The 25,426-nt window shown below is 47.4% G+C and overlaps 1 protein-coding gene across 2 annotated transcripts in view; it reads right to left on the minus strand.

Annotated features, from left to right (window-relative positions):
• BOC (BOC cell adhesion associated, oncogene regulated) overlaps nucleotides 1-24,413 on the minus strand; it is a 50,557-nt gene extending 26,144 nt beyond the window's left edge. Inside the window, exon 1 of one of the 2 annotated variants that reach the window (XM_069945474.1) lies at nucleotides 24,094-24,413. The gene's annotated coding sequence lies outside the window, so the exon portion shown is untranslated. The remainder of the gene's footprint in view (nucleotides 1-24,093) is intronic. The other variant, XM_069945472.1, reaches the window with a different exon arrangement.
• Nucleotides 24,414-25,426: the final 1,013 nt, after the last annotated feature.

Below are 25,426 nucleotides of genomic sequence, written 5' to 3' on the forward strand. Positions count from 1 at the left end.
AGAGAGGTGGAAAGAGCAACGTCTAAGCCAAAGGAAGTGGATAATGGATCGAATAAGGTGCGATCGGATGGGTACCGGTTAAGACCTGCCAACTCTATCTTGGCAGAAGACGTTCCAGACGGCGACCTGTAAGGGATACACGCAATGGTGTGCCAATATGCACCACAATAATCAAGAACGTACAGACCACCTTGAAAAGCAGCAAAGCAGACAGAGGAGGCATGACTGTTCCTCATCGCAAAAAGACGATAAAAAGTGCATACATTTTGGACAAAAATCTTCCCAAAAAATAAACAAATTCCTAATAGAAGGCCAAACGTCTCAGGCCTTCCACTCGATCTCGCCCCTGGCGTTCTCCCCCTCGCACGCTCGGCGCAGGAGGAATTTCTCAGAGACTTCGCTTCTTAAACCCTACAATTATTTTAGCTAAATCTTATTCAAGGCCGAAGAAAGAGGAAAAAAAAATACAAAAGATCTGGAGGGGGAAGAAGAAGGAGAAGGACGGAGAGTTTTTTACGTTCCCCTTTTTGCCCAATTCTCTTGGATTTATGTCCCTTTGCTCACTATCGACTCAACTTGACAAGCTTGCTAATTGGATAAGTGCCGATCCCACACTCTTGGGATGCCAGAGAACTGGACAGGGTAGGGGTGGGAGAGGGTTTTGGGGGGGATCATTGGTTTAATAGTAAGGGGGGGGATGCCTCTCAACCTGAATTCCATCTGCTTTTTTTTTCCTCACGACCATTGAGGACGCTTCTTGAATATTCATGGACTCTTCTTGGGTTCCCCCTCCCTCTGCCCCTCTCATAGCACAGGACAATACGTTCACTAACAGCCCCCCCTCTATGCATTAGATAAACACAGGCAGTGTCAAGTGTGAGGAGGGACTACAACTGCCAGTCATGGATCGGGCCCACAATGAGCACCACTAATATATTGCATGCTTTCCATATGGGGGTTGCGTTGCCCATGGAAACACTAACAGGCAGAACGAGGCTTAATAGAGTCCATATTCATTGTAATGCAGCAAGCTGGCTCAAGAGACTATTGCCCCATGGGTCGTTTTTCTTTATATCTCTACCTCTCCCCCCCCCCTCCTTCTCCTTTCATTTTTTTTCTCCTTTTATTGAAAAGGGAACAAAAGACCAAGGTTGCTTAAGGGTCCCAATCTGGAGAGGATTGGGGGGTTTCAGAGAAAGACTTTGCTAGAGTTTGGGAGCACTGAGGAGGGGTAAGGGTTTAAAAAAATAAGAGACTAAATTAAAAAAAAATCTGAAAGTTAAAAAGCAAGCAGAGGTGCCAGCTGCCCGGAGAAAACCTGCAATGGCTGGAGGGAAGGAGGCTTTAGAGTATACAAAGGCCTGGCATGGAAAAAGGTTAATGCGTAATAGAAAAAACAGCTGCTTAAGACAAGAGTGATGTCTGACCACCCGCCTCGAAGACGTGGCCGGGGCCAAAAAAACTCCTGCCAACCGTGCAACTGCGACAAGTCCCCGCACCCAGGGCTCAGAGTGCTTGAAGTTTAATGGAGTGTCCCGAGCACTTCATCTATTATAAAAGGTCCAAAATCAACACTTCTGCTCCTCCTTCCTTATCTGCCCCGAGTATGTGGGGTATCTGGTCACACTACGCGCTCCTCCTTAGGTCGCCATGTTCACACCAAGTGATGGTGTGACGGAGGAACAGCTGGCTAAAGAGCAATGCCGAATCTAGAACCAAGAATGGATGCAAAAAGAGCAGAGGCCGCCATATACGATGCAACAACTGCATTAAAAACCTGAATGTGGGAACACACTATAAGGGTATGTTCACACTAAGTAAAACAGGCGGAATTCCGCAGCAGCTGGAGGGCGGCAGGTTTGACCTCTGTGCTCTGGACTTGGAGGGTTCCATTTTTCTGCACTTTTTTAATCTGTGTATAGTAGGTGGACTGACCATTTACAAGAAAGAATTAACTTTTTCTTTTTTTTCCACTATAAGGGTATGTTCACACTGAGTAAAACAGGCGGAATCCTGCCTGCCTCATTGTGCCATAGCTTGTCTATGGGAGAGGGCCACTTCCTTGAGCGGAGAGTGGCAGCGGCAGCGGAGGAGCGCATACTCTCCCATAGACAAGCTATGGCACACTGAGGCAGGCAGGATTCCACCTGTTTTACTCAGTGTGAACATACCCTAATAGTGGGAAAAAAAGAAAACGTGAATTCTTGCTTCTATATGGTCAGTTCACTTACTATACACAGATTTAAAAAGTGCAGAAAAATGGAACCCTCCAAGTAAAGAGCACAGAGGTCAAACCTGCCACTCTCCAGCTGCTACAAACCCCATCATGCTTTGGCTTCAGCTGCCCAGGCATGATGGGGATCGTACAACAGCTGGAGAGGCTGCAGGTTTTCCTCAGAATCATGAACACCTACTGTACACTTCAGCATCTAGAACCATAAGCCCTTGACTTTCATTGTCTAGAACAGAGATGGGGAATCTTCGGCTCTCCAACTGTTGCACAACTACAATTACCATCATGTACCATTGTAGTTTTGCAACAGCTGGAGGGCCAAAGGCTCCCTAACCCTGGTCTAGAACCACTGAGAGGTGTGGGCCTCTTAGTAAATCCTGCCGGGGAAAGAGGGCGGGGCCTAATGTAAGACCGTATGCCGATCTTTGTAAATCCCCCCCCCCCCCAGACTTCAGCATCTAAAACCATGACTAACTGAACTGTCTAGAACCAGGAACACACAATTTCTAGCTTCTAGGGCTATAAACGCATGAACATCTGGACTTCAACAACTGAACTCTAACACCTAAGACCACGACCATCAGAACCATAAACCCCTGATCTTTAGTGTTAATAACCATGAAGTCACTTTCATCTCCGAAAAGCATAACCACATGTACCTCAGCTTCTAGAACCATGGCCACATTTACCTCAGTGTCTAGAACCAAAACAACGGTGTATTCCAGCTTCCAGAACCATACCTACATGTACCTCAGCTTCTAGAACCATAGCCATATGTACCTCAGCTTCTAGGACCATAACCACATGTACCTCAGCTTCTAGAACCATAACCACATGTACCTCAGCTTTTAGAACCATAGCCACATTTACATCAGCTTTTAAAACCATAGTCAGATGTACCTCAGCTTCTAGAACCATACATACATGTACCTCAGCTTCTAGAACCATAACCACATGTACCTCAGCTTCTAGGACCATAACCACATGTACCTCAGCTTCTAGAACCATAACCACATGTACCTCAGCTTCTAGAACCATAACCACATGTACCTCAGCTTCTAGGACCATAACCACATGTACCTCAGCTTCTAGGACCATAACCACATGTACCTCAGCTTCTAGGACCATAACCACATGTACCTCAGCTTCTAGGACCATAACCACATGTACCTCAGCTTCTAGGACCATAACCACATGTACCTCAGCTTCTAGAACCATAGCCACATTTACATCAGCTTTTAAAACCATAGTCAGATGTACCTCAGCTTCTAGAACCATACATACATGTACCTCAGCTTCTAGAACCATAACCACATGTACCTCAGCTTCTAGGACCATAACCACATGTACCTCAGCTTCTAGAACCATAGCCACATTTACATCAGCTTTTAAAATCATAGTCAGATGTACCTCAGCTTCTAGAACCATACATACATGTACCTCAGCTTCTAGAACCATAACCACATGTACCCCCAGCTTCTAGAACCATACCTACATGTACCTCAGCTTCTAGGACCATAACCACATGTACCTCAGCTTCTAGAACCATGGCCACATTTACCTCAGTGTCTAGAACCCAAACAACGTGTATTCCAGCTTCCAGAACCATACCTACATGTACCTCAGCTTCTAGAACCATACCTACATGTACCTCAGCTTCTAGGACCATAACCACATGTACCTCAGCTTCTAGAACCATAGCTACATGTACCTCAGCTTCTAGGACCATAACCACATGTACCTCAGCTTCTAGAACCATACCTACATGTACCTCAGCTTCTAGGACCATAACCACATGTACCTCAGCTTCTAGGACCATAACCACATGTACCTCAGCTTCTAGGACCATAGCCACATTTACATCAGCTTTTAAAACCATAGTCAGATGTACCTCAGCTTCTAGAACCATACCTACATGTACCTCAGCTTCTAGAACCATAACCACATGTACCTCAGCTTCTAGAACTTCAGCTCCTAGGACCATGAATACCTGAACTACAGATTCTAGAACAGTGAACAACTGAACTTCAGCTCCTAGAACCCCAATAAGCATCATGAATCATGAAGACCTGGACTTTATCACCTATAACCATAAATACGATACACCTAGAATCCAGAAAAACACAGATCAAATAAATCACATAAGGAGGGCAACAAGCCACAAATTATACCCCCCCCTCCCCAGTAAATACGATTAATAAATAGGCCATCTTTCAAGCGTGATTACAAACACCCATTTAAAACAAATTTGTGCACAATAGAGATATTCTATTCATAACCATAAATAGCTAAACTTCAGATCACGGTTCTAGAAGCTGAGGTTCAGACGTTCACCAATCTAGATGCTAATGTTTAGGTTCTTCTTGGCTTTAAAAGCTGAAGATCAGAATCTAGAATTATAAACACTCGAATTTCAGCTCCTAGAACCACGACCACCTGAACACTGACTGACTGCCTGTCCCTAGCACCAGACTACTGGGTGGCGCTGCTCTCTTACCACTGATACTGCTTTGGCTTTGAGGCAGCTATACAGGGGTCATTTTATACCACTCTGAGGCTGGATTTACATATATAACTTGCATCCTTTCAGTATTTTTTTTTTTTAGAAACTGACACATCCGATGCCAAAAAGGCGTCAGCTGGCAGCAGGTTTTCCATCCTTTAAATAAAAAAAACCAACATAATTTGGCATCAATTATCCTAAGTTTTTTCCATCAGTTGTCATCAGTTTTTCCTCCGTTCTATATTCATTTGAATCATCTCCTATACATGAAGCGATGCTAGAAGGGGTTGTCCAGGTTGCACAGGCTACAGCTCCCCTGTATATATCAATGGTGGATCGTGTGGGAGACGGGTGTGTTTCACTTTATTTTTACTTATTCATCATATGGCTTCACCACCACCATAGCAGCATTACAGGGGGCCATCTATTTTATAAGAGGCAGCAGCACAATGGGGGGGCATCTACTATGGGGTACAACTCACAGGGGGCCAGCTACAATAGGGGTATAACTCACAGGGGGGCAGCTACTATAGGGGTATAACTCACAGGGGGGCAGCTACTATAGGGGTATAACTCACAGGGGGGGCATCTACTATAGCAGCATTACAGGGGGCCATCTATTTTATAAGGGGCAGCAGCACAATGGGGGGGCATCTACTAAGGGGTACAACTCACAGGGGTCAGCTACTATAGGGGTATAACTCACATGGGGGGGCATCTACTATAGGGGTATAACTTACTGGGGGCCGCTACTATTGGAGTATAACTCACAGGGGGGCATCTACTATAGGGGTATAACTCACTAGGGGCCAGCTACTATAGGGGTATAACTCACCGGGGGGGGGGGGGGGGCATTTACTATAGGGGTATAACTCACAACGGCCTTCTACTATAGGGGTATAACTCACAGGGGGGACAGCTACTATAGGGGTATAACTCACAGGGGGGACAGCTACTATAGGGGTATAACTCACAGGGGGCCAGCTACTATAGGAGTATAACTCACAGGGGGGACAGCTACTATAGGGGTATAACTCAGAGGGGGCCAGCTACTATAGGGGTATAACTCACGGGGAAGGGGGGACAGCTACTATAGGGGTATAACTCACAGGGGGGGCATATACTATAGAGGTATAACCCACAGGGGGCCCTCTACTTAAGTGATATAACTCACAGGGGGGCCAGCTACTATAGGGGTATTACTCACAGGGGGCCAGCTACTATAGGGTTATAACTTACAGGGGGCTCAACTACTATAGCGGTATAACTCAGAGGGGGCCAGCTACTATAGGGGTATAACTCACAGGGGGCCAAGCTACTATAGGGGTATAACTCACAGGGGGGCAAGCTACTATAGGGGTATAACTCACAGGGGGGCAAGCTACTATAGGGGTATAACTCACAGGGGGCCAGCTACTATAGGGGTATAACTCACAGGGGGCCAGCTACTATAGGGGTATACACATTCTGACATCCGGCCTGTCTGGCAATCTGGCTACACTATTATCATGCTGGATGCTTTGAACTGTCCCATTGAAATTGATGGGATCAATTCAAAGATGCGTTTCCGTCCAGAGCTTTTCTACTGTGCTGGAGGGAAACGCCACCGGGTCCCCAGATGAATATAACCTCGGCCTAATGACTTCTCTCCTCTCAGTCCATGTGATTGGCCTTCAGGATCCTTGAGCCCCACTGTAGAGTAATGGTAATGCCTATTATGCAGCTTCTGTATGGTTGTGGTGTGATGCCTTGGGCCCCCTCATCACTATCATCGTGTAAATAAGTCCTAAATAGGATGATTATACTTTAAAGTGGACAATCCCTTTAAGTAGTTCTCTGGGATTAGTATACCTGTATATACATGGTGTCACCTGCTGCCACCCCACCACATTGCAGCAGAGAACTTCCCGCTGTCTTCACAGCAAACACCAGAGCTGAGCTCAGAGAAAAGCCCTGTGTGGATTTAGCTAATCTCCGGCTCCGTGTGATGTCACCATCAGGAAGCCGCCACGCACATCAACAACTTGTTGACTTTATTTTTTCTTTTGTGCGACTGAGTAAATACAGAAGAATGCGAGGAAACCGCAAAACCAAAAGATGGTGAATGAGCAGATACTCACCCATTATATGAGATGTTGTAACCTATCCATCACTAGAGATCAGCAGTGACATCACTGAGAATACAGCCTATCCATCACTAGAGATCAGCGGTGACATCACTAAGAATACAGCCTATCCATCACTAGAGATCAGCGGTGACATCACTAAGAATACCGCCTATCCATCACTAGAGATCAGCAGTGACATCACTGAGAATACAGCCTATCCATCACTAGAGATCAGTGACATCACTGAGAATACAGCCTATCCATCACTAGAGATCAGCAGTGACATCACTGAGAATACAGCCTATCCATCACTAGAGATCAGTGACATCACTGAGAATACAGCCTATCCATCACTAGAGATCAGCAGTGACATCACTGAGAATACAGCCTATCCATCACTAGAGATCAGCAGTGACATCACTGAGAATACAGCCTATCCATCACTAGAGATCAGCGGTGACATCACTGAATATACAGCCTATCCATCACTAGAGATCAGCGGTGACATCACTAAGAATACAGCCTATCCATCACTAGAGATCAGTGACATCACTGAGAATACAGCCTATCCATCACTAGAGATCAGCAGTGACATCACTGAGAATACAGCCTATCCATCACTAGAGATCAGCAGTGACATCACTGAGAATACAGCCTATCCATCACTAGAGATCAGCAGTGACATCACTGAGAATACAGCCTATCCATCACTAGAGATCAGTGACATCACTGAGAATACAGCCTATCCAACACTAGAGATCAGCGGTGACATCACTGAGAATACAGCCTATCCATCACTAGAGATCAGCGGTGACATCACTGAGAATACAGCCTATCCATCACTAGAGATCAGTGACATCACTGAGAATACAGCCTATCCATCACTAGAGATCAGCGGTGACATCACTGAGAATACAGCCTATCCATCACTAGAGATCAGTGACATCACTGAGAATACAGCCTATCCATCACTAGAGATCAGCGGTGACATCACTGAGAATACAGCCTATCCATCACTAGAGATCAGTGACATCACTGAGAATACAGCCTATCCATCACTATATCTTGCGTTACGTGGCCATGGAAGAGTTAAAGGGGTAGTTTACAAAAAAAAATAATTAAAAAATTCAAATCAACTGGTGCCTTTTTAGTACTTATCAGCTGCTGTATGTCCTGCAGGGAGTGGTGTATTCTCTCCAGTCTGACACAGTACTCTCTGCTGCCACCTCTGTCCATGTCAGGAACTGTCCAGAGCAGCAGCAAATCCCCATAGAAAACCTCTCCTGCTCTGGACAGTTCCTGACATGGACAGAGGTGGCAGCAGAGAGTACTGTGTCAGACTGGAGAGAATACACCACTTCCTGCAGGACATACAGCAGCTGATTAGTACTGGAAGACTGGAGATTTTTTAATAGAAGTAAATTACAAATATATGGCACTTTGTGGCACCAGTTGATTTGAAAGAATTTTTTCACACTTGGATTTTCTTACATGTTGTGATGGGCTGCAGGATGAGGATTGCGATTTCCGGGTCTGCACTCGTACAGCGGCTGCACCTTATATAGGGGCTTCAGACCACAGCCCCCCCACCCCCCACCCCATGGGACACAAACTACCCTGGGATGACAGGGACGTGTTCACTCCTGGCTCTTTAAATAAGCCCTTTAAATCCCTCATAAATACACAGTAAAGAAAGGCGGCCATAATCTGGAAGTTTGCTCTAGTCAAGTGCACTTATCCCGAGGCCTCAGCGGGAGTCCTGAGATGGCGTTAACCTTCCAACAATCAGATGTTTAGGCCGCTGTCCTCTCCCCTCCCCCACCTCTACCCCACACAAAAGGAACCCATCATGTATCACCATCTGCACAGCTCGTGTATCTAATCCCTAAACTCATAATGTATGATACTGTCTGCTGAGCTGCTGTATCTAAGCCTGTCAGGTGTGATACTGCCTGTGTATCTAAAACTTTACATAACCAAACCTAATACCATCTGGTCAGCACTGAGTGATCTGTATGGCAATGAGAAGTTCTATGAGCGGGCATTCTGGGTATGAAAGGGTTACTGGGCACAGTAGGGCGGTGATACACATCATGTGGGTGACCATCTGAGCCCACAGACTGGAGAGAAGAAGCAGAAGAATTTTCTGACTCACAACATAAATAGGAGCCAAGCTCCAAAACCCGGGCGGACTGGAAGTCCCAGCAGATCTACAGCTACCATCCCAGCCAGGGAGTCAAAGATTACAGCAACTGCGTCTGTAACCCCATAGACTGCCAACACTGAGTCCAGGAGCACAGGGCAGGGAGCAGGGGTCTGTACCTAATAGACTGTCAACACTGAGAGTCCAGGAGCACAGGGCAGGGAGCAGGGGTCTGTACCTAATAGACTGTCAACACTGAGAGTCCAGGAGCACAGGGCAGGGAGCAGGGGTCTGTAACCCCAAAGACTGCCAACACTGAGAGTCCAGGAGCACAGGGCAGGGAGCAGGGGTCTGTACCTAATAGACTGCCAACACTGAGTCCAGGAGCACAGGGCAGGGAGCAGGGGTCTGAAACCCCAAAGACTGCCAACACCGAGAGCCCAGGAGCACAGGGCAGGGAGCAGGGGTCTGTAACCTCATAGACTGCCAACACTGAGAGCCCAGGAGCACAGGGCAGGGAGCGGGGGTCTGTAACCCCAAAGACTGCCAACACAGAGAGCCCAGGAGCACAGGGCAGGGAGCAGGGGTCTGTAACCCCAAAGACTGCCAACACTGAGAGTCCAGGAGCACAGGGCAGGGAGCAGGGGTCTGTAACCCCAAAGACTGCCAACACTGAGAGTCCAGGAGCACAGGGCAGGGAGCAGGGGTCTGTAACCCCAAAGACTGCCAACACAGAGCCCAGGAGCACAGGGCAGGGAGCAGGGGTCTGTAACCCCAAAGACTGCCAACACTGAGAGTCCAGGAGCACAGGGCAGGGAGCAGGGGTCTGTAACCCCAAAGACTGTCAACACTGAGAGTCCAGGAGCACAGGGCAGGGAGCGGGGGTCTGTACCTAATAGACTGTCAACACTGACCACCCAGGAGCACAGGGCAGGGAGCGGGGGTCTGTAACCCCATAGACTGCCAACACAGAGTCCAGGAGCACAGGGCAGGGAGCGGGGGTCTGTACCTAATAGACTGCCAACACTGAGAGTCCAGGAGCACAGGGCAGGGAGCGGGGGTCTGTAACCCCATAGACTGCCAACACTGAGAGTCCAGGAGCACAGGGCAGGGAGCAGGGGTCTGTAACCCCATAGACTGCCAACACTGACCATCCAGGAGCACAGGGCAGGGAGCGGGGTCTGTAACCCCATAGACTGCCAACACTGAGTCCAGGAGCACAGGGCAGGGAGCTGGGGTCTGGAACCCCAAAGACTGTCAACACTGAGAGTCCAGGAGCACAGGGCAGGGAGCAGGGGTCTGTAACCTCATAGACTGCCAACACTGAGTGCAGGAGCACAGGGCAGGGAGCGGGGGTCTGTACCTAATAGACTGTCAACACTGAGTGCAGGAGCACAGGGCAGGGAGCAGGGGTCTGTACCTAATAGACTGCCAACACTGAGAGCCCAGGAGCACAGGGCAGGGAGCAGGGGTCTGTAACCCCATAGACTGCCAACACTGAGAGTCCAGGCGCACAGGGCAGGGAGCAGGGGTCTGTAACCTAATAGACTGCCAACACTGAGTCCAGGAGCACAGGGCAGGGAGCAGGGGTCTGTAACCCCATAGACTGCCAACACTGAGAGTCCAGGCGCACAGGGCAGGGAGCAGGGGTCTGTAACCTAATAGACTGCCAACACTGAGAGCCCAGGAGCACAGGGCAGGGAGCGGGGGTCTGTAACCTCATAGACTGCCAACACTGAGAGCCCAGGAGCACAGGGCAGGGAGCAGGGGTCTGTAACCCCATAGACTGCCAACACTGACCGCCCAGGAGCACAGGGCAGGGAGCAGGGGTCTGTACCTAATAGAGTGCCAACACTGAGAGTCCGGGAGCACAGGGCAGGGAGCAGGGGTCTGTAACCCCATAGACTGCCAACACTGAGAGCCCAGGAGCACAGGGCAGGGAGCAGGGGTCTGTAACCCCAAAGACTGCCAACACTGAGAGTCCAGGAGCACAGGGCAGGGAGCGGGGGGGTCTGTAACCTAATAGACTGCCAACACTGACCGCCCAGGAGCACAGGGCAGGGAGCGGGGGTCTGTAACCCCATAGACTGCCAACACTGACCGCCCAGGAGCACAGGGCAGGGAGCAGGGGTCTGTACCTAATAGACTGCCAACACTGTGCCCGATACTGAGAGCCCAGAGCAGGGAGCAGTGTTCTATAACCCCACAGACTGCCAACACTGACAGCCCAGGAGCATAGGGCAGGGAGCAGGGGTAATAATCCCATAGACTGCCAACACTGAGTCCAGGAGCACAGGGCAGGGAGCAGGGGTCGGTAATCTCATAGACTGCCAACACTGAGAACCCAGGAGCACAGGGCAGGGAGCAGGGGTCTGTTAACCCATAGACTGCCAACACTGTGCCCAATACTGAGAGCCCAGTAGCACAAGGCAGAGAGCGGGGGTCTGTAACCCCATAGACTGCCAACAATGAGAGCCCAGGAGCACAGGGCAGGGAGCAGAGGTCTTAACCCCATAGAATGCCAACACTGTGCCCTAAACTATCTTGGCAGTATGAAACACTGGCTTTTCTGGCTAGCTGGGGCCCATGTTTTATTTGCCCCTGCTATCCCTCCAGTCCAGTCCTGCTGCTCGGCATTACAGGAGATGTAGCGTTTTCTACACTGTCTATTACACCACTAGCAACCAATCTGCACACTCCTCCCACCAACAGGGGGCAGCAATGAGATAGAAACCTGCAGAATATGGGCCTGAGCAGGAATCCAGCAGCATTGTTAGTGCAGCTTTGGATGTGATTGGAGTAGAAGATGATGTAAAGTCTCATTGTTTGTCCTTGAAGAGTCGTCAGCCGTTCTTCATGTATAAGTCCCGTCTGCGACACCTCCCTGGATAGTTATATCAGAGATATTAAGAGTTCCGCCATCTCCTTGTACACAGCGTGATGGAACATTAATACAGGAAGAGGAGGAAGAATTGATCCCTGTTCTCGGCCTGACATCCTGGAGGATCGATAGGACGACCTGAGCAGCGCGGTACTATATGAGGACTCCGATACAAAGCTTAGAATATACACTGTATCGATATAGAAGCTTAGTCAAAGTATATGGGGGGTCTTATACTGCCATGTAGGTTTGTAACACCAAACAGTGCCCAGATAAAACCACCATATAGTACCACAATGTGATCACCTTTCATCTTCTAAATAACATCATATATAATACTGTTACGATAATACCACGATATAGTGGTTACATGATATCATCATGTACATCATACACACTCTAAATAATACCACCATACAGTGCTCCCTATAGAGTACTTAAATTATACCGCCATACAGTGCTTACCATACAGTACTTAAAGAACACCGCGATACAGTGCTCACCATAAAGTTAATAGTCTGTAAGCTCTTTTGAGCACGGCCCTCACTCCTCATGTATGATTTTATAATTACATGTATATCTCTGTAATGTCTGATTTCCGTCTATGTATGAACCCCTAAAATTGTCAAAGTGCTGCGGAATCTGTAGGTGCTATATAAAAATTATTATTATTATTATTACTTAAATAATACCATCATACAGTGCTCACCATAAAGTACTTAAATAATACTGCCAGACAGTGCTCACATATCACCATACAGTATTATATAGTACTAAAAAAAATACCACCATACAGTGCTCAAATATAATCACAACACAGTAATTTAATAATTCCACTACACAGTGCTCACATAAAATTACCATGCACAAGCCCAAATAATAGCACCATACAGTGCTCATTATATAGTACTAAAATATTACCACCATACAGTTCTCAAATATAATCATAATGCAAACTTAAATAATACCGCCATATAGCTCTCACATATAATAAGTGATCCATCTCTACAGGGCTCAACTAGTAGAACAATCCAGTGATTGAATATCAGCATGCAGCAACTGAATAATACCGCCATACCTTACACAAATACCTTCTGTATACAATGAGAGCACCACAACTATAGACAGTATCCTGATCTATCAGTGCTTGTTATTAGTGCCTGGCAGTGTCTATATATCACCAACTACTACCGTAGAGTAATAAGATAATGCCAATGTACAGGCACTGAATAATACCGCCATACTGAGCATACAGTTCCAACCAATGCCAAGATAACCGTACCCGAATACATTACCAGTGTAAAGTGTCTCATAGTCTGCATGGATTTAGCTCCTTAACAGTCCATATGGAGCCCAGATACTGCCCCTCTGCCAGTTCCACTAATAATGACCCCACTGTGCCCAAAATTATAGAGCTTCCAAATGGTACTCCATACAGTGCCTATATAATGACAAATAACAGTGCCATACACTCCAAGCATTGTCTCCATACTGTGCCCATATAATGCCAAACAACAGTGCCATACACTCCAAGCATCGTCTCCATACTGTGCCCCAAATATACATAGTTTAAATAACAGTGCCATATGGTGCTCAGGTAATATTTTCATACAATGCTCTAATAACTAAGTGAACTAGTGTGTCAGTGCTCGTCAGGGTTAGACCCTTTCAGTAGTGAAACATTTCTAAATGATACTGTGATATAGTGTACAAACTGTTCCTCCCCAACACCTAAATAACAGGGCCAAAATAAAAAATACCTCCTTAGAGTGCGCAAATAATATCCCCACACAGTGCCCAAATAATATCCCCACACAGTGTTCAAATAATACCATCATACAGTGCCCAAATACCATCATACAGTGCTCAAATAATACCATCATACAGTGCCCAAATAATACCACCATACATTGCCCAAATAATACCACCATACAGTGCTCACATAATACAGTGCTCAAATAATACCACCACACAGTGCCCAAATAACACCACCATACAATGTCCAAATAATACATCTATACAGTGATCAAATAATACCTCTATAGAGTGCCAAAATCATACTACCATACAATGTACAAGTAATTCCTCCATATAGTGCCCAGAAAATACTACCACACAGTGCTCACATCATACCACCATACAGTGATAACAGTCCCACACAGTAATGTCCCCATACAAAGCATAAATAATGCTCCTATACTGTGCGCAAATATGTCTGCTAATGCTGATCAGGGTAAAACCAATACAGCAGACCCAGTGCCAAATTATCAGATCACTTCTTCATGCCCAGTGCCAGATTATCAGATCACTTCTTCATGCCCAGTGCCAGATTATCAGATCACTTCTTCATACCCAGTGCCAGATTATCAGATCACTTCTTCATACCCAGTGCCAGATTATCAGATCACTTCTTCATGCCCAGTGCCAGATTATCAGAAATTCAGAACCACAAGGTATATTAAAGGCTGCAGAATGTGATTTTTATTCTGTTTTGTGAGATTTTAGAGCGCTGAATTATCAGATAGCGGATTAGAGGAATTCCCTGCACTGCTATAGGATGATCAGATAGCGGATTATAGGAATTCCCTGCACTGCTATAGGAGGATGATCAGATAGCGGATTATATGAACTCCCTGCACTGCTATAGGAGGATGATCAGATAGCGGATTATAGGAATTCCCTGCACTGCTGTAGGAGGATGATCAGATAGTGGATTAGCGGAATCCCCTACACTGCTATAGGATGATCAGATAGCGGATTATAGGAATCCCCTGCACTGCTATAGGAGGATGATCAGATAGCGGATTATAGGAATCCCCTACACTGCTATAGGATGATCAGATAGCGGATTATAGGAATCCCCTGCACTGCTATAGGAGGATCAGATAGCGGATTATAGGAACTCCCTGCACTGCTATAGGAGGATGATCAGATAGCGGATTAGCGGAATCCCCTGCGTCCTGCGGCTGCGGCTCCCTCTCGCCGGCTGCAGTCTGGTCGCCCCTGAGCAGGGTCTGGCGGCTCACTTTCCTCCTGAGTGGTTTGAGGCGCTGGGGTTTGAGGGTTTGAGGTTTCAGGTGACCGGGGGCGGCCAGGAATGACCCCAGGTCGTGTTTTCTTAAGGTTTGTGGCATCTCAGCCCTTGAGGCAAATCAGCCTGTGAAACCCCAAAGCTGTCACCAGGCGAGAGGAGGAGGAGGAGGAGGAGGGAGCTGGGAGGGAGGGAGCTGGGATCTCCATTTATAGGGCATCCCATTGTGGACCTGTAACAGCCATATTATATCAGCCACTTCTGGGCGACACATTATAACCTGCCGCCGCAGACAATGTCCGCCTTTATCCCGCGCCCGCACAGGCTTCTCATTAACCACAGCTGGAGGCCGCAGTAAATGACTCCATTCCATTATTAACGTGGAGCACAATGAGACCAACAGGAAACCCCTCCCCCCACTCCACACCTAGAACGCCGCCTGATGGGAGCGCAACCGGCGCAATAAAACACGACCCCTACTGATCCGTAAATCGCTGGGATAACTCAGCGCAGGAGGAAGTATACGTAAGAAAAAAATCATAAAATCTCACCCGGGAAACAGAGCGAAGCTGCAGGAGGCGCAATAAAGTCACGCCATTTATACAAAGTATTTCTGCAGCGCAATCCATCGGCCTTCAAGGGGTGAAAATACCGTCAGCGGCAACAACATGGCGTTCATGTCAACTGTGGAGCCCTATGGGATGTCTTACCCCCTGGGGGAACGCACATCGCAAAGCGTACACAAATGGCTAAAGAACGGATAGAAGAGTTTTACAAAGGTTTTTTGTTTTAAAAGTTTTTTTTTAGTTTGACAAAGTTTGTAAAGTTTTTAAAAACTTTTTAAAGTTTTACAAAGTTTTAGAAGTTTGGCAGTTTCAATATTTTTACAGTTTAAAAAAAAAAAAAGTTTCAATAAGTTTTTAAGATTTAAAGTTTTTTTTACAATGGAAGTGAATGGAAAAACTGATGCACATAAATGCATCTGTTTTTCCATTAGTTTTTTGTAAAAACAGATGAAAAATATTGTTTCGAAGAATATAAGTTTTGAAAAGTTTTATTTATTATTACTATTTTTTATTTTTTTTTTATTTTAAGTTTTCAAAATTTTTACAAAGTTTAAAAAAGTTCCAAAAGAATGATAGGGGAATTAGAAATGTATTCCTGTCCCCCATGACATAAAACTACAGTAAATGTGAGCGCTAAGGGGGAGGGGCTAGTGCAGATTTGCATAAAAAGGGGAGTTTCTATGCTGCTCTGAGGGTGTTTCTTGAAAAGGTCACGTTAATTGTATTGGGGACTCTCATTTGCATACAGCTTTTTTGTCAAGAAGGCGGAGTTTACTTCTATGATCAGTGCTGCCCCCTGCAGACCACAGGCTGGTGCTGCTGTATACTATATAGTCCAACATGGTGTAAAGTTAAAACTGGCTCAGTTGCCCCTAGCAACCAATCATATTCCACCTCTCATTTTCCAAAGAGTCTGTGAGGAATGAAAGGTGGAATCTGATTGGTTGCTAGGGGAGACTGAGCCAGTTTCACTTTACACCATGTTTGATAAATCTCCCCCCAAATCCTGAATCTCTCCAGCTGTTACAAAACTACAACTCCCATCATGCCAACGGCTGTCCATGCATGATGGGAGTTGGAGTTTTGTAACAGCTGGAGGAGCCCCCCAATACCCCCACAGCATGGTGTCACTAAGTTCTGTGACTGGGGTTGCACCTCATTTTTTCCCCCTTCAGTTTCCCCACAACAACCTCAGCTCTGCTACATCTGACAATGGAAGAAGCGGCTTCTGTCAGGCCCCGACGTTAACGACGGCCAAATAAATAAACACGTTCCAAAAGGAAGGTGTCAGATTTCAGTCAGCGAAGAGAAAAAAAATGGGGTGTGTGCGTCCTGGCGCGCTGCCGGCACATGAAGAGTTAATCGCACGTCTGTCCTCGTTTGACTCCCGGCTGAAATCATCTCGTAAAATTTTGATCGAGAGACGATGGAAAGTTCTACATCATCAGAACGGAATCGGGGCCCACCTGGATCTCAACAACGCCGTAAAGCGAGACCCTTCCCTTCTACTGAGGTTTAGACTGTAAGCTCTTGGGCCCAGACCCCCTCCACCCACACAAATAATTCTCATGTGCCACAAAATAATAAAAACAATATAAACTTTGTGTCACATGGAACAACAAAACGCGAGGGGAAAGGGGAGATGTGGCAGAGATTATTGCCGCACGCCATCACAGGCGCCGCTGAGTTGGTGGTGGTGGCGCCACTTCTCTTTCCAGGCAGCCGTCCGAACTTATTTGGCAAGCAAGCAGAGATCTTAACTACACGAGGTTCAGGACTAACAAAGAAGGGTAAGTCAGGGAGCGTTCTGTGACGTCTGCCGCCATAGGTGATGGCTAATGGTACATGTGGTCATGTGACTTCTTATACATTGCTAGAGAAGCCAAGCAGTGCCCACCTGCTACATCATGTCTATATGTGATCACTGTGCCAAGCAAGAAGAGGTCCTAACAAGACAAATCTCTTAGTACATAAAAGTCTTATTATTTGCCGCCATAGGTGAGGGCCATCTTTACGTGTGGTCATGTGATTTTTTGTACATTGCTATGGATGCCAGGCAGTGCACACCGGCTTCATAATATATATTAGTGATAATGGTGCCAAGCAAGAAGAGATTCTAACAAGATAAACCTTATAGTACCATGGTACCTTGGTATAAGAGTATCTTGGATTAAGAGCATTTTGCAAGAAGAGCTCACAGTTTTTCAAAATTGTGACTTGGTGTAAGAGCATTGCTTTGGTTTAAGAGCTCCCTGTACTGGGTGGGAGCGGTAGTGAGGGAGGGGCATGGTCTGCATAGCGGAGTTTACAGTGTACACTGCACTCTGACCCAGGAAGTCTCCCTCACCTTCCAAATCATAGCAGATCCACTTCAGGCTGGGGCTTACATCAGGGGACAGGACTGTGAAGGTAATCTCTTCATAGCTGTAATCCCTCTCTCCCTAGACAGAAAGTGCTACATTTATGTGCCCACATCTGCCCTGCTCATTCCTTCATGCTCCCTGTAGTCTCTGTCAGTCCTTGTGTTTCCCATCCTCTCCATTACTGCTATAATGTGCCTGCACTTACACTCAGCTATACACACTGATGTTATAATGTGCCTGCACTTATGCTCAGCCAATCACACTGCTGTATATAAAGTTTCTGTCACTGTCCTCCTGCACAGCTGTGATTCTCCCTTACTGATTGGTCCATGCTGAACACATACCCCTCCCCCATTGCAGTCTTGTGACCACACAGACCTCTGACAGCTGCCCTGCTTCTCTATTGTAGCCTGTTGTACTACGCTACTGCATTATGGGGATCTGCAGTTCCATTCTGTATCTACAAACTGCTACTGTGTTATCAGGGTTATGCAGTTACTATACATTATACTCCACATGCTGATTGCTATACTGTACAGTAACTTATATATCACATATCCAGCTGCTGTGTTATCAGGGTTATACAGTTACTATACATTATATACCACATGCTGCTATACTGTACAGTAACTTATATCACATATCCAGCTGCTGTGTTATCAGGGTTATACAGTTACTATACATTATATACCACATGCTGATTGCTATACTGTACAGTAACTTATATATCACATATCCAGCTGCTGTATTATCAGGGTTATACAGTTACTATACATTATACACCACATGCTGCTATACTGTACAGTAACTTATATATCACATATCCAGCTGCTGTGTTATCAGGGTTATACAGTTACTATACATTATACACCACATGCTGCTATACTGTACAGTAACTTATATATCACATATCCAGCTGCAGTGTTATCAGGGTTATACAGTTACTATACATTATATACCACATGCTGCTATACTGTACAGTAACTTATATATCACATATCCAGCTGCTGTATTATCAGGGTTATACAGTTACTATACATTATACACCACATGCTGCTATACTGTACAGTAACTTATATATCACTTATCCAGCTGCTGTGTTATCAGGGTTATACAGTTACTATACATTATACACCACATGCTGATTGCTATACTGTACAGTAACTTATATATCACATATCCAGCTGCTGTGTTATCAGGGTTATACAGTTACTATACATTATACACCACATGCTGCTATACTGTACAGTAACTTATATATCACATATCCAGCTGCAGTGTTATCAGGGTTATACAGTTACTATACATTATACACCACATGCTGCTATACTGTACAGTAACTTATATATCACATATCCAGCTGCAGTGTTATCAGGGTTATACAGTTACTATACATTATACACCACATGCTGATTGCTATACTGTACAGTAACTTATATATCACATATCCAGCTGCTGTGTTATCAGGGTTATACAGTTACTATACATTATATATCACATATTCTGCTGTTCCTTATTGTGTGTTTCATTTGTTCTACATGTTATTCAGAATAATAAATCATTATTTTGGGGGCGTGGAACCAATTGTCTGCAGATCAGTGATTTCTTATGGGAATATTTGCTTTGGTATAAGAGATTTGGATTACAAGCGCGGTCCCGGAACGAATTATACTCGTAATCCAAGGCACCACTGTACCTAAAAGTCTCATCATTATCTGCCGCTGTAGGTGAGGGCCAACAGTACAAGTGATCATGTGACTCCTTATACATTTCTAGAGATGCCAGGCAGTGCCCACCAGCTACCATATGTCCATATGTGATCATGGTGCCAAGCAAATAGAATTTCTAATGATAGCTTAAGTCCCATCATCTTCCACCGCCGTAGGCAAGGGCCATCTTTACCCATGGTCATGTGACTTCTTGTACATTGCTCTGGATGCCAGGCCGACCATCTAGTACCTGTCTATTAGTACGTATACCCTTTACCCGCTGCAGCCAGTGAGGCGCAGCTCCTGTGATACTGGAACGGGTCGGGGACAATGCACAGAGGCTTGTGCCCCCCTATATCCTGCGGTCACACACATACACCTTGTCCGCTTTGTAGTCTATTCTCACACTTCTGAATCCCCCCATAAAGCCGTGACACAGAGCAGGTCCCCACACCGCAGTCTGCTGCAACTGCGAGCACCATGTGGCGGCATATTACTAACACCTCTGTGCCTGACAGGATTATACAGCCCAGTGCTGGAGCACAAGGCCCCTTATAGGGGGCCCCGGGGGGCAACACAGTCAGCAGATACCTGTATACATGATGTACGTGACCTGACAATCAGAGATGTGGGGGAAGGGAAGTGACAACTGCTGTGTGGATCAGAAGGTGTCGCGGTTGTCACTTGCCCCATACAATGGCGTTCCATCCATTACATGAGATGAGGCGTACGGCGGTGACATCACTCGTCATCTCCAATGTCAGGCTGCCCGGGCAGGCATGTGGTTGTGGAGGAGTCAAAACTTCATGGATTCTGCAATACAGTCTCCATCAGACAAGCCCGGCTCTGCTCCGTCAGACAAGCCCGGCTCTGCTCCGTCAGACAGGCCCGGCTCTGCTCCGTCAGACAGGCCCGGCTCTGCTCCGTCAGACAGGCCCGGCTCTGCTCCGTCAGACAAGCCCGGCTCTGCTCCGTCAGACAAGCCCGGCTCTGCTCCGTCAGACAAGCCCGGCTCTGCTCCGTCAGACAAGCCCGGCTCTGCTCCGTCAGACAGGCCCGGCTCTGCTCCGTCAGACAAACCCGGCTCTGCTCCGTCAGACAGGCCAGGCTCTGCTCCGTCAGACAGGCCCGGCTCTGCTCCGTCAGACAGGCCCGGCTCTGCTCCGTCAGACAGGCCCGGCTCTGCTCCGTCAGACAGGCCCGGCTCTGCTCCGTCAGACAGGCCCGGCTCTGCTCCGTCAGACAGGCCCGGCTCTGCTCCGTCAGACAGGCCCGGCTCTGCTCCGTCAGACAGGCCCGGCTCTGCTCCGTCAGACAGGCCCGGCTCTGCTCCGTCAGACAGGCCCGGCTCTGCTCCGTCAGACAGGCCCGGCTCTGCTCCGTCAGACAGGCCCGGCTCTGCTCCGTCAGACAGGCCCGGCTCTGCTCCGTCAGACAGGCCCGGCTCTGCTCCGTCAGACAGGCCCGGCTCTGCTCCGTCAGACAGGCCCGGCTCTGCTCCGTCAGACAGGCCCGGCTCTGCTCCGACAGACAGGCCCGGCTCTGCTCCGTCAGACAAGCCCGGCTCTGCTCCGTCAGACAGGCCCGGCTCTGCTCCGTCAGACAGGCCCGGCTCTGCTCCGTCAGACAGGCCCGGCTCTGCTCCGTCAGACAGGCCCGGCTCTGCTCCGACAGACAGGCCCGGCTCTGCTCCGACAGACAGGCCCGGCTCTGCTCCGACAGACAGGCCCGGCTCTGCTCCGACAGACAGGCCCGGCTCTGCTTCGACAGACAGGCCCGGCTCTGCTCCGTCAGACAAACTCGGCTCTGCTCCGTCAGACAGGCTCGGCTCTGCTCCGTCAGTCAGGCCCGGCTCTGCTCCGTCAGACAGGCCCGGCTCTGCTCCGTCAGACAGGCCCGGCTCTGCTCCGTCAGACAGGCCCGGCTCTGCTCCATCAGACAGGCCCGGCTCTGCTCCGTCAGACAGGCCCGGCTCTGCTCCGTCAGACAGGCCCGGCTCTGCTCCGTCAGACAGGCCCGGCTCTGCTCCGTCAGACAGGCCCGGCTCTGCTCCTTCAGACAGGCCCGGCTCTGCTCCATCAGACAGGCCCGGCTCTGCTCCATCAGACAGGCCCGGCTCTGCTCCATCAGACAGGCCCGGCTCTGCTCCATCAGACAAGCCCGGCTCTGCTCCATCAGACAAACTCGGCTCTGCTCCATCAGACAAACTCGGCTCTGCTCCATCAGACAGGCCCAGCTCTGCTCCATCAGGCTCTACTCCATCAGACAAGACCGGCTCTGCTCCATCAGACAAGCCCGGCTCTGCTCCATCAGGCAAGATCGGCTCTGCTCTATGGGACACACTCTACCTAAAGGCCTTGATTCAGCCTTTAAATCTATTTCTGCTCCATTGGACCAACTCAGTTCTGCTCCTGTCCACAAACCTAGCTCTGCTCCTGTCCACAAACCTAGCTCTGCTCCTATCCACAAACTCAGCTCTGCTCCTGTACACAGACTCAGCTCTGCTCCTGTACACAGACTCAGCTCTGCTCCTGTACACAGACTCAGCTCTGCTCCTGTACACAAACTCAGCTCTGCTCCTGTACACAAACTCAGCTCTGCTCCTGTCCACAAACTCAGCTCTGCTCCTGTCCACAAACTCAGCTCTGCTCCTGTCCACAAACTCAGCTCTGCTCCTGTCCACAAACTCAGCTCTGCTCCTGTACACAAACTCAGCTCTGCTCCTGTACACAAACTCAGCTCTGCTCCTGTACACAAACTCAGCTCTGCTCCTGTCCACAAACTCAGCTCTGCTCCTGTCCACAAACCCAGCTCTGCTCCTGTACACAAACCTAGCTCTGCTCCTGTACACAAACTCAGCTCTGCTCCTGTCCACAAACTCAGCTCTGCTTCATCTGAGGACTCTCTTGAGGTGACACTCATCACTCTTGAAGCCATTGATGACCCTTATGTAGAGGATAAGGCTCCTATTCTTATCGGCAGACAGGAGCTCCACGACCTGTAGCTGCTAGGGGCTTCTGGCTGGGACTTGTAGTTCAGCAGCACTGACCAAAATATTTAAGATACTTTGGCTGATAAAGGCGCAAACACCATCAAACTGTGCGCCATTTTCTCATAACACAAAATACGCAATCCTTAGCGCGGCCTTGATAGAGAAACCCACAAAATACAAAGTGCCCAGATACCTCACCCCAGACCCCCCAATACTGGAATCCAAGACCAAGTCCGAGAAGAAGCAAAAATTCTAAGATCCAACACAAACATGACATAAAACACAACAACACATGACACAAAAACATCTAAAAACTTTCATGTATCCCCCAGAACGAGGAGCGCCACTATGGGTATAAATATGGGGTGACCCTGAAGAGAAGACCTCCAAAAGGTCAGCGTGCCTCTCGGGGAGACCAGAAAGGTCCTGAGAAATCCAAAAACATCGCAAATTGTTTGGGAATTTTTAAGGATCCACATAGAATTCATACAGATTTTTTTTATTTATTATTATTATTATTATCTTAGCATTGTTATTGCTAGTATTATATATCACATCTACAAATTATTTTTCTCTTTTTTTACTTTTTCACTTTTACACAAAGTTTAGATACTGTAATCCCACATACAGCGCCATACACACCTCTTGTCGAGTCACCGGGTTATAACATATATAAAAAATTATATTTTAAAATGAAATCAATTTTTATATAAATGTCCCATCATGGTCGCATCCTTAAAAAAATATTTAAAAAAAAATAAAATAAAAGTATAAAGCATATATATAAAAACACACACATATATATATATTAGTCAAATTGTAATCATCAAAGTTTTTTAAGTAAATTAAAAAAAAAATATTGTTATTTAATGTGAATAGTAAATATTTATAATCCTTTGAAAAACTGCGGGAAAAGTTTTGTTTGTTTTTTTAATTGATAAATATCAATACTCTTCATTGATTACTGTGACAAGTTTCTGCGTCATATAACAAACTCTCCAGACACCATCGCAGGCTGCCGAGCGGCGGGGTATGGACGGAGATCACTGGTTGTGACATTTCCCATAAAATAGATATAAAACAAAACAAAAACAAATATAAAATAATAATAAAAAATAATAAATAAAATATAATAACAAAAACAAATAGTAAAAAAAAGAAAAGAAATAATTCTAACCATAGAGTGCGCCCCTATGCCAGGAGATCCAGGATACTTGTCCCATCTCATAACACCCCAAACACCATCCAGCCCCCCGCCGTACCCCATAAAGACGTGTAACAACATTATAGAATCCGCCGATACAACTTCTCCGCTTACATTGTTCACACTGACGGAAGGAAAACATTGGGGATCCAGGGAGAAGCCCAGGACACCGGGATCCGCTCCTAACAACTAGGCCCGGCCTGGAAAACCTCAGGGACTACAGTGTCCCCGGACCCCAAGAACTGGGCTGAACACCCAGGAATCCAACATCCCAGGAATTTCCCGGAATTTCTCTTCCATGATGGAAAATTCTTCCCGAAGGAAAACTTGCAGGGGAGTAGAAGTAAAGTTTGCACTTACCCGGAGGAGGTTACAGCGGATTCCTCACCAGGAGATGATCCAGTCCTTCCTATGGATACATCTAGGTAGAAGGGATCCAGCAGATTTAAAGGGCCCTCCTGGGGTTGGTTTAGAGGGGAGTTTGTAGGAAGTTTGCAGTGAGCATGTTCTGGGATTGTGGATGGGATCTCGCCTCTTTTTGGATGACTGGCTCCTAAAACAATCCCCTTCTTTAGCAGGATAGGAGCCTCCCCTCTAAGAGCAGGGGGGGGAGGGGGAAGGGAGGAGGCTTGTACCAAAACACACAACTTCTTCTCCTGCATCAGGAGGAGGAGGAGGAGGAAGAAATCCAGCAAGTGGCCACTTCACCCCCAAGACTTGAGAATTATGGTTTCTGCAAATTGCAGATGAAGCCACATGAAGGGGCTGAGGTGGAGGGAAAGTAATGATGATGATGGTGGTGGTGTGGGGAGGGGGGCTAGCACAGGGGATGGCCGGACCCTCCCCCCCCCCCCCCCCAGCAGTGTTTTGTGGGGGAGCTGAAAGACCCTGTAATCCGCCCACTATTCATGAGGGGTCTGTGCAGCTGCTGGGGACAAAAACTTACATTCTACTCAATGGCCACTGGTGCAGACATTGTGTGAGTGCAGGGAGGGCGCTGAGCTCTGCTATACCGCAATGTAGTAGTGACCACGCTCAGCTCTGCTATACCGCAATGTAGTAGTGAGGACGCTGAGCTCTGCTATACCGCAATGTAGTAGGGAGCACGCTGAGCTCTGCTATACCGCAATGTAGTAGTGTACATGCTGAGCTCTGCTATACCGCAATGTAGTAGTGACCACGCTCAGCTCTGCTATACCGCAATGTAGTAGTGACACGCTGAGCTCTGCTATACCGCAATGTAGTAGGGAGCACGCTGAGCTCTGCTATACCGGAATGTAGTAGTGTACATGCTGAGCCCTGCTATACCGCAATGTAGTAGTGACCACGCTGAGCTCTGCTATACCGCAATGTAGTAGTGAGCATGCTGAGCTCTGCTATACCGCAATGTAGTAGTGACACGCTGAGCTCTGCTATACCGCAATGTAGTAGTGAGGACGCTGAGCTCTGCTATACCGCAATGTAGTAGTGAGGACGCTGAGCTCTGCTATACTGCAATGTAGTAGTGACACGCTGAGCTCTGCTATACCGCAATGTAGTAGTGAGGGCGCTGAGCTCTGCTATACCGCAATGTAGTAGTGACCACGCTCAGCTCTGCTATACCGCAATGTAGTAGTGACACGCTGAGCTCTGCTATACCGCAATGTAGTAGTGACACGCTGAGCTCTGCTATACTGCAATGTAGTAGTGAGGA

The sequence above is a fragment of the Dendropsophus ebraccatus genome, chromosome 11, assembly GCF_027789765.1.
Source record: "Dendropsophus ebraccatus isolate aDenEbr1 chromosome 11, aDenEbr1.pat, whole genome shotgun sequence".
NCBI lineage: Eukaryota > Metazoa > Chordata > Amphibia > Anura > Hylidae > Dendropsophus > Dendropsophus ebraccatus.